This window comes from Pieris brassicae, chromosome 12 (assembly GCF_905147105.1).
Source record: "Pieris brassicae chromosome 12, ilPieBrab1.1, whole genome shotgun sequence".
Lineage (NCBI taxonomy): Eukaryota > Metazoa > Arthropoda > Insecta > Lepidoptera > Pieridae > Pieris > Pieris brassicae.
In genome coordinates this window covers 10,991,869-11,004,426 of record NC_059676.1, presented here as the reverse complement: position 1 = coordinate 11,004,426, position 12,558 = coordinate 10,991,869, and the positions used below count along the sequence as shown (strand labels likewise).

General features: G+C 31.5%; 1 long non-coding RNA gene across 2 annotated transcripts in view; it reads right to left on the bottom strand.

Moving 5' to 3' along the window:
- Window positions 1-12,558, bottom strand: part of LOC123717476 — a 46,625-nt gene that overhangs the window by 6,262 nt on the left and 27,805 nt on the right. For both annotated transcript variants that reach the window (XR_006754825.1, XR_006754824.1), the window contains one exon: window positions 3,596-3,627. This is a non-coding gene — a long non-coding RNA (uncharacterized LOC123717476). The remainder of the gene's footprint in view (window positions 1-3,595; window positions 3,628-12,558) is intronic.

Below are 12,558 nucleotides of genomic sequence, written 5' to 3'. Positions count from 1 at the left end.
ATCCTTATAGGTTAAGTTTTCTACGCTCAAATCTGGATCAAAAGCTGTCAAAAATTATGAATATGAATCTGCATATTACATATATTTATTTGTTTAGCGAGTTGTATAACTTGCATTATTTACTTTTTTACAAAAATTCGAGTACTTTCTTACTTAACCAGTGTATGATATGTCTATTTGTACTTAATCCCAGAGGCAGACACCAAAGCGCAGCTACATATCTGTTACCCGCTTCAGCGAGTGAGTTACACCAGCACACTTTCCTCGATACTTGAGGTGTAAGAAGCCAGTCTCGTTCTTGGAAGTCAGTATGTCCGTTTGTGCGAGTGTCACGAATTGATTGACGAGTTTAAATCTAGATTCTAGAATTCAACCGCTGCATAACTAAATAGTTGAAATTCTCAGGAAACACGTTTCAGGCTGCCATGGCTTAAAGAACTATCATCGTAGTAATGTCTCATCTGTACGAAGTTGTTAAAGTCTTTGTCTAAGAATATTTTCAATATATATATACACCGTAGGAATATATTATATAGGGTTTTAAGCTTTTTTAAATTATTTTTGCAAACAATTGCAATTGCATCAGAATTGCAATTGGTTTTGAACAAGTTGTACTCGTATAGGTCGCCAATTTACGCAGTGTTTTTCTTAACTCGACTTAAAACCTTGACTTTAAAAACCTTAACGCGTCAGATTACAGAAAAAAAAGTATTTTTGTGTACAAATAGTGGATATAATTAGCGCCACTGCCTTTTAAAATCGCTTAAAAATTGGTTGAAGCAAAACGCTACCCAAAATTTATCTTTGGATTGTTCTTATTTCGCCAAACGGAGATCTTTTGTTACAAGCGAATGTTGTTGTTTTGTATACGAAATAATACAAATTATGTCTTTTTTTTCATATATAAGTGTACTGAGAAATATTATTGCTTTCATTTGAAACATTTGTGGCTATTAAAAACAACGGAAAACAATTTACTTAACTTCTAAGGAGCCTTTAACGACTCGGATTAACTTAAAATTCTACCCAAATTAATTTAGCCACCTCTGTCCAATATTATCTGTATCTTCTATAATTCTTGTTTTCAAGAGCATAATCATCAATTGTTTAAAAAACAAATTTCATGTAAGACTTTTTTATATTCGAATAATTTTTTTTAAAGACTTAATTAATTTTTTTCACGTAATCGTGAGTAATATCCACACGTCTCTAGCGCAATATAAAATGCGAAGAAAAGTAAAAAAAGTCGTTTTGTACGCATCCCTTTCGGGGTCGACAACTTTTGTTCCATCGCTTTTGGTGCAGCTGATTTCAATTCGCGCAGAAATAAATAAAAAAAAACTCAATGGCTATACTAATTATTTTGGCGGGTACAGTGATAGCGAAAAGATGTTATATTATACTCGTTGGGTACACACAATACGCACTTGCATTAAGTACATCGAGGCAAAAGTTGTTTTGCAGCTTAGCAGACTATAACGAAAAGGTTGCATTTCTGTTCTATCAGCTTGATAAATGTAATTATACTACTGTATATATGACTACCACACAAAGTGTTTTAAAAGTTTAAGACACTAAGTTTCACGAACCAAACAAACAAACAAACGCTCTGCGTAAATGTACGTAGGAGTACCAAACATTGTTGCTTAGGAGCGAGGATTAAATAAATAAAATCATTAACAACTGAGAATACAAATAATTGAATGATTTTAAAATGTAACATTGCCCACGAGTGTACTTTCGCGAAATCCCTTTTTACCCCAAAACGGGGTATAATTTTTTCCGCTCAGTCACGCGATTCTATTGATTTTTTTAAACCTTTATCAATTTTTTACTTGACAAAAGGGCGCGAACAAAAGATCTATTTTTTGTATCGGGTATCGATTTTTTTGCGAATTAAAAGGATTTTTCAATTGGCACCTAATTCTGATGTATGGATTGCAGAAAAAGTTTTCGGTGCATTTTTAACGGTTTAATTTGTTAGGTTAGGCAATGTTTTATTTTGTGTTTGATAAAGTAGCTTTGATCAATTTGTATGTGATATTGTTGGATATTACCTGTTCCTAAGCATTCCAAGCATTCGCAAGTGTATGTATGTTTGTGTTGAGTGTATTTTTTTTCGATGGATGATAATAAGTGGGTAGCTGCAGGGCGTGGCACATCTACGTATCTATAGTAGTTTCTAGATTTTTGTTTAATTTATTGATTAGTTATTATTTTAAAGAAAAAGAAAAATTCTGTAAACCAAGACTTAATATTTGGCTAAAGGTCCATTTCTCATTTATCGTTTCTATATATTTGTATTAAAAGCATATAGAAGCAAGATAAACCAGTCGAAATTCGACTAAAAATCCTCGTTGGAGGTTTCGCGTGCCTTTTGTTGTATATGAAATTATCCCATTTTCCCATCGCCCAACAACAGTAAGGCGTGTGAGCAACAATATGTCCGGCGCAGTGAAGCGCGGAGTCTCATGACCCACAAGGTTATTCATAATAGATTTAAATACGTACAATTTGGGAATAATTATCTATGAACGACTCCACTTTGAGGAGGCCTTTTTGTGGCTTATGAAGTTCACTTTGTTTCGAGGCCTTGCGACGAAGTTATATGACGTGATGGGACCTGCATAGTCCCCAGTGTACTTCGATGTGCTCATTTGCGAATTAACGTGGATCTAGCCGCGGTACAATTGGTGTTTATAAATATATGTTAGCCGACTTTGTTCGCCTTAAAAGCAAACCTATCTCATGGCACTAATATTTTTTTACGAAAAAGACTTTGCTACGTGTCAATCGTTTCGATTCCCGAGGATAAACAATTGTTCTGGGGTCCATGGTTATCATATCACGATTAAAAATAAGACTCGGAATGGATTTTTTTATACAATTTCTAAAATGACTAAGTGAAAATGACTATTCGTATGTAGGAATTAATGTTATACATTCTTTTTTGACTTTTATATATAATCCTGGTAGTAAAATCTTTCAACTGGAACACCTATTATAAAGTTTCATTACAAATGTTTTTTTATTGATAAAGATGTTGTCCAAAACGTTACCTGACTCCTATTTGAAAATAAACCCCACCTTCACACAACACACTCTTCGTCACTATTTATATAATTTCACCTCATTTAAAAGTGGATTCAATATTCTAAAATCCCTAAAATTCACAAATAAATACACATCAATGAAATGTAGAAGCGACAAACAAAATTTACGTAAAGAATATAACTTTTTGGTTTCGACACAACACGTCCTACCGCTGCGGATTTCGCACGAAACTGGCGTATCAATGTTTTAATGTCTCGTCTGCACTACCAACATAACAGAACGTGGAAACATTTCCAACCATATGTGCTTCTATTAAAGTTCAATTTTCATTGACATTTTATGCAGACAATTTATCGTCAATAATAGGGCATAGTGAATGGGATTTTTATGAGTAGACGAGACCATAGAGAGGAATACTTTTTTAATAATGACAATGGATATCTACTGCAAACTTATTTAGTGACATACTAGAAAATAAGTGTAATGAGGGTGTGTATGGTTATTTTTGGTTAAAGTAAATGAAATAAAATTTTAAACTTACCAAACACTACGCTACGAGCCCTTCACAGAAATCTGAAACAAAATGAATTAATTTAAAAAAAAATCCCCAGTGTGAAGCATGGGGCAGACACGTTTCTGAATCTATATTGTTTATTAAAGCTACAGATTGCGTGGGATTATGGCTTTAATTATTTACTGATTATTTTAAGATATATGTACTTATTAGAATTCACTAAATTATGTTGGTCTATTATTACTTATTTCATAGTATATTTTTTATAAATTTGTGAAAGTTTGTAGAATCAATCCCTTAATATTTTTTCCACACCAATTTTATTAACGCTTATTGACAGATATTGGTTCATGTTTCTGTTCCTGACCTAGGCTAAGCGTTACATTGCGGTAGGTCATTTATGGATTATTACAAAACCTAAATCTAGTTTTCATCAATGCCTTTAAGCCTTAGTTATATAACATTTATTGTTAAATATTCAGCTAAAATCGAAGAAAAAATATAAAATTCGTTGCACATAAAAAATAAAGTTGGAAAAAATTATTCACCCCATGCATTTTGGACTTTGGCCCGGATTGGTTAATAATATGGGGTCGTATGCACCAATGGCGGGTCGCTTTCACCCCATGGTGAAATTTAGGGTTTATAAAGAATAATAGGATTTAATGCATGCATTAAAAAAATTAAAAAAGCTGTGTTCAAATGGATATAGATGACGCCACTCACTCTACGCATAAACATTGCAACATATATATGTATATGAATATGAGTATTAGCAAAATATGAACCTCCACCATTAATTAAGGCGAACACAAAAACAACTGTTTTTAAATTACATATTTTTAATCGAATTAATAGTTTTATTATAAGTAAACTCAACTTTATAAATTCTTCATAGGACAGATCAAGATATCACACATTTGCGTCAATTTGAAATAATTGCTATTTCAATCAAACACCTCGCCTATGCGTTATGTGCGTCGGTTTGCGCTGAGCTGAGCTGAGGATGTGGTCCAACATTTGGATCGTCACCGGATCACAACGACTCTATTTATGGTAATAATTTCAGTTAAGTTCCCTGAGCTAATTAATTAGAGATTGTGTTAAAATTTTCTCTAAACGAAATAATAATTATGATATTTATAATATTGGATTTAAGCCACGGGTAAAACGTAGTTTAAAAGACTAATAATACACGTAAAACGATTCGTAGTCGTTAAGTTATAGAAACGCGGATACAAGTCTGTGTGTGCGTGATTCAGTTGAGTACTTGTCTCGACCGGTTTGTCTACCGTGATACGCAGACAGTGTTCTTTGTCACACACGGCACGGGAATTTGCCGTCTTTATGAAAACATACGAATCTTTTTTCATGTTTTTACGGAAAATAATATAAATCTCTATGTGTTTTGTGTGCCTCTTTTATATAGGGGAATAAATTTCGACAAAAGTAAAAAGAATCGGTATTCTACTATCAAACATCTAAAAACAAGCTTTTGTTATAGAGAAATGCGCTCAAATAAAATAAAGTTACAGACAGGCAGAAATCACGACGATATAGTTGAATGTTTCAGTATTATACGTATATTATTAATCAATACCTATATCTATCGGGGTATATCTATCTTATCTATATTTAATTAAATAAATAATTATTTTTTAGATATCTATTAATGTACCTCATGACTGTTATTATATAAAATACAAGTTAGGTTATTAAAAACTGATAACTTTTCATAAAGATTGTTAGAAATGTTTAGACTTCAAAGCTTATCGTAAATTTTATTTATTTATTTATTTCGCTTTAATAAATCACCTACAATAAATTTAAGGTAAATGACCAGAAATAGGAAAACGTCTGTAGACAACTCGCCATATAATGGAAACAAAGCAGAGTTCACGTGGCAATGACACGGTGGCGGGTTCGAGTCCCGTCTCGGAATATTCTATCTTCAGATCAATGGAAAGATTCAAGACCAGACAAGATGTGACATGATAAAATGTATTATGTTGCTAAAAATTCGAGCATTGTTCAAGGATATACGTACAGTCTTTATATACATAATACTATGTTTATGTTTCTCTCAATATAGTATATGAGTTATCTTGGTTATAAGTGACTAACATAATTTTCCTTGTATTAGTAATTGCTTTGACGTAAATAGAACTGTTTTTCCTAGGTAAAAGAAAACCAGGACTAACAAATATAACGATACGGCATCTATCTCACATTGACACTGATTTTGTAATTATTACCATTATCTGTATTTACGGCTTATGTTAAATCCTATGTTAACTGTTGAACCCAAATTTTAATTATATTGTATTTCTTAATACTAAAATTATTACTGTAATTATATTACAATTGTAAAGTAGGTACTGTAAGTACCAAACATTTGTCGATTGGCCTACGGTTGCTCATAATACATATTTTATTTACGTAAGTATATATAGTTAACAAATAACGTTTTTATCTTATAATTATTTATACTTATATCTAACCCTCTGGATTTTGAAAGGAGATGAAGCAGACCAATGAAAAAATTTAGAAATATATGTAAAGAAAAACCTGCGTGAACGAAAATGAATAAATTCGGCGTAAAATAATTATCTTTTTAATAATAATTATAAATATAAAGAAAATGGGGACTCATGTTGTGTTTGAGATTTTGTCCTTTTCTCTTGTTAGGGTGTCCAGACGGGGACTCACGAGTCTGCGCACTTTTTATTAAATAATTACTTTTGCGTGAAAATATAGATTAGAATATCTTGAATGTCATCTAATATCATGATTAATTTTCTTAAAATGATACCTATAAATGAATATTAACAAAACTATCTAATCATTTGCCACTTTTCTGCGCTTATTATGGTTCTTCTACTTGACGATAGATGGCGCTAGTACAATTAAAAATTAACAATTTGAATTGTATAATGGTTTTGTGATAAAAATGTATTAATTGAGGAGATACTTAATTAAATCCAGACGAATAAAATAAACGTAACTGAAGGATTACTCTAGCTAATAGAAAATTCATTAAAAGCAATTACATGACAGGGATATAATTATTGTGTATTTAAATAACGAGTCGAAATTTAGGGTTATTTTGGTTTTAATATATTTTTTTGGCTTAATTCATATTTTGTACATTAACGTTTAGTATATTTAATACTTATATCGTATGTATATCAAAATAACTTATTTAAGTGATATATATTTGACTTCAAATCGATTTCTTTAATATATTTTTTTTAGTCAAGGATATTTTAATAATAGATTAAATAAAAAAATAATTTTGATATAGATTTAATAATACATACCCCTTACATAATAATTACCACAATCACATTAAATGAAATCAAAAACACAAAATGTTGGTAAACTTTAAAATCACCTCTAAAATCCTTTCACTAATTAAAAATATTTTATTTCATGACATTTCTTTTTATTACAAAACACAAAACACACAAGTGCTAAATATCACAGGAAGGACTCTTAAAAAAGTTCAAAAAGTCCATTAACTGGTTCATCAATTATTCGCAAAATAAATTTTAGTCAATCAGATTTAAAACACTAAATCCGAAAGTACTGCACTACATTCCGATAAATCTAGACTTCATAAAAAAAATGTCAAATCACCAAAGAAAGTAGTGTAATACGGAGAGACCTAACCTCTTTAAAATGTATTAAACTCTGCTTGAAGGAGATAGCTGCTATTTTAGGAGCTGCGTCTCAAATTAGGGTTCAATGTACCGGCCTACTGACGTCGCGTAGCTATCTCGCTCGAACTTACGTAATTTAACGCCGTGCGGGAAGGACGGGGTACAGTCTACTTTTTGTTCCGAACTTGAATTTCGATCAATATACTGCGACTATGCGGTCTTGATTATTGGATAAGTTTGAGGTGTGTTTAATTTTTTTTTATTCTAAGTATCGTATAACGTCAATCATTAAACTAAGCGGTATTTATTAGACAATGAATTATGAAAGAATCCGCTAAATTCATTATATTGTAGTGTCCTTTGTGAATGCCTTCGGAATTTTAATACAGGTATTACATAATTGAATTAGGTAAATATAAATAATCCTATAAGAACATTAATTGCAAGTAAAATTTATACAATAATACGTGAAATATAATCAATAGTAATAATAATCTTGTTTTTATGTTATTTATTATTATTAATTTTTTAACAATCAAAACTCAGAACAATTGAACGCCATTGTGGTTGAGAAAGCAGCGACCTTGAAGCAGCGAATAGCGCAAAAAGTAGAGTGCGTGAATCATGCAGCTTGGCTTCAAAGAATTTTGCATAGCGACTGTCACATAGCAACAGGAAACTATTTATAGATAGGACTATAGTGCGACTAAGGGTTGTGCGAAATTTAATAAAATTACACAATTTTTTAGTTATTTATTTAAAAACAGCTTACCCACACTTATTAAAAAAAAACTATTCCAAGGCCTAGATAATAGTTTCGGACTAAATGCCTGAACACATTTATTGACATAAAGTACACAATGAATCAATTTATGAAACAAAAGTCTTGTTATATACTAGATGTAGTCATTATACTAAGCGTAATAAATTATAGATAAATAAAAAAGAGATTCAAAAAATTTAATACTTAGAACTTAGACTTAGTTTTTAGAACTTATGATTTTTGTCTAATTTATTACGAATAGCGAGAATAAAAATAAAGGGGAAAGATTCTGGTCGGCAACCCTTCTCTCCGTTTATGAATCGTCTAGGCAACTCGATTGCGACAGTATGATAAAGCCACTCGAGATTCTTGATTCATAATGTGATTATCATTAAGAAAACATTAATTAGATACTATTTGATAAAATTAATCCCACTGCAACAATTTAATAAAATAAAAATGTATAAAATATCAACAGCATGCTCCTAGTTTCTAAGCCTAACACGTAAAATAAATTTTACAGCTTATATTAATTGAGTCCTGCCTTAAGCATTTATTATTATCACAAAATGACCATAAAATTCAGCTCACAACAATTGCAAAAGTTTTATGCCACTCACCATAATCATTAACATTGGTATTCATGCAAAACACTAAAATATCTTTTGTAAAAGTACAAATTTTAAATCTTTACGATAAAGCAGACCAAATTCAAAGCGTAATTTATTCGTCCATGTTCCATGTTTATGACCACAACCAAACAGATGACATGAAGTGAGTTAATTTAATCGTCCAATAAAAATCTGAGTTAAGGACAGAAGCAAAACAGTGTTTTGCTTCGTTTTACCAACAATAATAAGTATATTCTCAGTTTCATAAAATTGTTTAGTACTTACGAAGTCTACATTTGATTTTAATATATTTTTTTATGGCACGGGGTGAAGAGGCAGGAAACTCAACTGATATTAATAGGATACCATCGTCTATAGCTCACTGGCACTGCCACAAGGCTGGAAAGTACGTTTTACGAATGAGGGTAACCAACATAGATCCAGAAGAAAACTTAGATTAGGTAAACTGCCTCTTAAATGACTTTTTCTTGTGATTTTAATTTTCGGTGAAAAACTAGTAGTATCAATATATACAATTACACAATAAACTTGTGTTATACACCTACGTATAATAAAAACAATATAACATTTTGAGTTGAAACTGTGCTTTGCAGATATCTAACGGACTTGAGATATTTACAAAGCAGTGTGATAATAATACAACCAATATATATCACAAATGACCATTTAAATTTGCATTAGTGTATAACGCTATCCAAAAATAAAGTATCAAGACTAATTATTGAGAGCGCCGGTTTCATGTAGGCGGGAGGCGTTGCGTTAGAGCGAGACGGTTGTAACATGTCAACTTTGTCTTTAAAGTTAACGGTGCCGGCGCCCGCGCCGCTCGACCTTAACGTTTTATAAATCGAACGTTCTTATTTCTTAACCAACTTTTATAAAAGGAGGCGGGTCTCATGTCCAATATTTTTCTGCATATCACCTTTTCAGCGACTTCAAAAAATTCGTACGTAGTTATTTTTTTGTCTTCTCTCGAACCCGTCGTATTTTAATAAGTTAATTAATAACTAAATTAATTATCGTAATTATTACATTATGGTATGGTTCGAAAATTAGAAAAAAATAAAATAAAAATGTGCTTAGTATATTACAGTCTGAGTTTTGAGATAAAATATTCATTGTTTTTAATTTTTGTAGCAAGTTATTAATTTTTATATAATGAAAGAAACTAATTCGTCACAGTCCAGCCTCGAATCTTCATTAGAATAATTTTGACAAGTTTACACGTAATGTTTGATAAAAATTTGAATCAATTTTTAATCAAATTTCAATATAAAAGATTTAGTTTATCTTATTCTTTAGATTTCACGGCGTTATAATAAGTGAAAATATTTGGGAAATCTGTTATTGTTTCTGGGGTCCAATCGCAGTCTTTATTATAAAAAAATATGTTTTCTAAATCAACAGTAAAATACAATAACTTTAATATCAATATATATACACACTATATGTTTTAAGAACTTAAAATAAGAAGGAAGTATAAAAAAAAATTTGGTAACCGAGTTCTATGTATGCAATTTGAAATATTTTTTTTTTCTAAGAGATCGTTAATAGGACTTTTAAACAAATTGTTGAATTATATTTAATGACGATACAAATATTTCAAAATATTCATTTATTGTTTACATACAATATATTATATGCAAATTGTGTTGTGAGCCATTATTTTTAACTTATTCCTACAATTTCATGGGCAAAAGGTCTGAGAGTTTGAAAGTTGAAATGAATATTGCAAAACACTTTAAATTTAATTGGAGCAATTTATTGATTTTGTATGAAATATTTGGTAAGTGCAAGTTGTGACGTCACTTCCCACCGTCGTGGGACTTCCTGTCGATATCCGGCCCACAGTTGTAATTGCCTTACCACATAAATGACCAGCACGATATTTATTACTATGTAACAAGCAATTTAACGTCAAATAAGACAAAAACGTCTGAAAAGATTTCTGTTCAATGTTCGTCCGGGGACATTTGAGAAAAATTTAAAAACCATTTTAGATTATTTATTCTTGACTAAACAACCTATACACATTAATATTTCTAATACTGTAAAGTCTGTATTGGCTTTAAAAAATTATAATTTTAAAAACGCAAAATACCTTCTGTATCCAAGATGGCGTCCGTATGACGTAGGTACCTATATCAGTAAACACGTAAACAAAGTTTAAGCTTTTACGTGTTACTTATGATCTTAAATTATATAAATGCACCCATGTTATATTTAGATCAACGAAATTAACTTCAAGACAGCACTAGGATTAGACAGGCGAAGACATTATTTACAAGTGTCATCATTGTCGATTGACCGTTTTGTGTCACGTGACTATCATTTAAATATCAATTTCTTTTACGTCATGTATGAATTCAGCAAAATTTGTGAGACGAAACGTGTATTTGTCATCGGCTAACACATTTTTTTAATTTAAAATAAGTAAAAATCCTTTATTTGAATAAACTAAGGTATAGTATAAAACAAAAATAAACCCGAAACACTTACTGAATTCTATTGTGTTTGGGCACGAGTCCTTACATTATTAAACAAAGTTTGCAATTGTTTCACCTTATAATGACAATAGGCCTTTTCATTCACATCTTATTGATATATTTATGATATAATTAAGAATTTTACTACTCTAAGATGCGGCCCCTGTCCGGAAGGCCTAACCAACTTTATCCACCCTATTTTAATTTTTTTATCAATATCGTTTTTTATAACGCAAACGCAATAGAATAAATATTCATTTATATTTATATATATTCTATATGCAAAAACATGCATCATTTATGATATTCAATCGTAATGTGTTAGTTGTTATCAATACTAACCCACACATTCAAAGCTATTAGTCCCAACATTAAAAGTTACACAATATTTATTAAAATTGTAAACTATTTCACTATGAGTATTTTCAATCTGTAACAAAAATGCATTTTAACGAAAACAATATTATGCCCACTAAAAGATTTCGTTCACGTTTCACGTATATGAAATAAATCAGTTACACAAGGAAATTATAGAAAAGGGGCCAAACGGGCAGGAGGCTCATCTTGTGGTAAGTGATAACATGCCCATGGACACTCTCAATGCCAGACTCAAGAGTGCCGGCCTTTTAAAGAAATGGTACAAGCTTTTAAGTTTTCAGCGCAGTTTTGCCTCAAGAATACAAAGGGCAGCCTGTTTGTCGACCTGAATGTTCCGGTTGTGGATGCCCAGAGGGGGAGCCCTGGAGAAAACCTGGGGTAACTTCTGTTCGAACTTCACCTTCATACTTTTGGGGGGGATGGGCAACGGGAGTCTCACTCACAGCACGAAGAGTACGAGTACATTAAGATTTTCGGTGAGACAGTGGTACACCCCCTGTCGGGCCTGCCCATTTAGCTGAAGCCCGAAAACAACAGAATGGCTCTTCCACTAGGAAGCGGCTTGACTGATTGCGCTGATGAAATAACCTCATTATATAAACTTTTGACATTTTGTATGGTGGGGAGGATGTTACCTATTTATGAACTTAACTGCTTGATTTCGATTAATGATTTATACTGGAATTCAAATCTCCCTTAACTAGACTAGCTTAGAGAAAACCAAAGAGGCACCAATTTCAATTAGTAGTAGAGTACCTAGCAAATAACAGTTGCTTGAAGAAAAAATACCATTGTAAGAGATGCATCCCAAGAGAACGAAGCAACACTGGAGTATTATGGAAACAATAGTTAGACCACATTAAATCAAAACGCTGACTAATTCGACCTTGTAGGTGTTATCGCGTGACGTCATTATATACGTCACCCACTCTAGGAATATTTATAATGTATACTGGTCTAGTACAAGACATTCGTACTTACAATCGAACTTTTGATTTGGGTGTATGGCACCCGTGAACAACACGTTGCGTGTACAGGAGATCAAAGTCATTAATCATTTTATCAACAC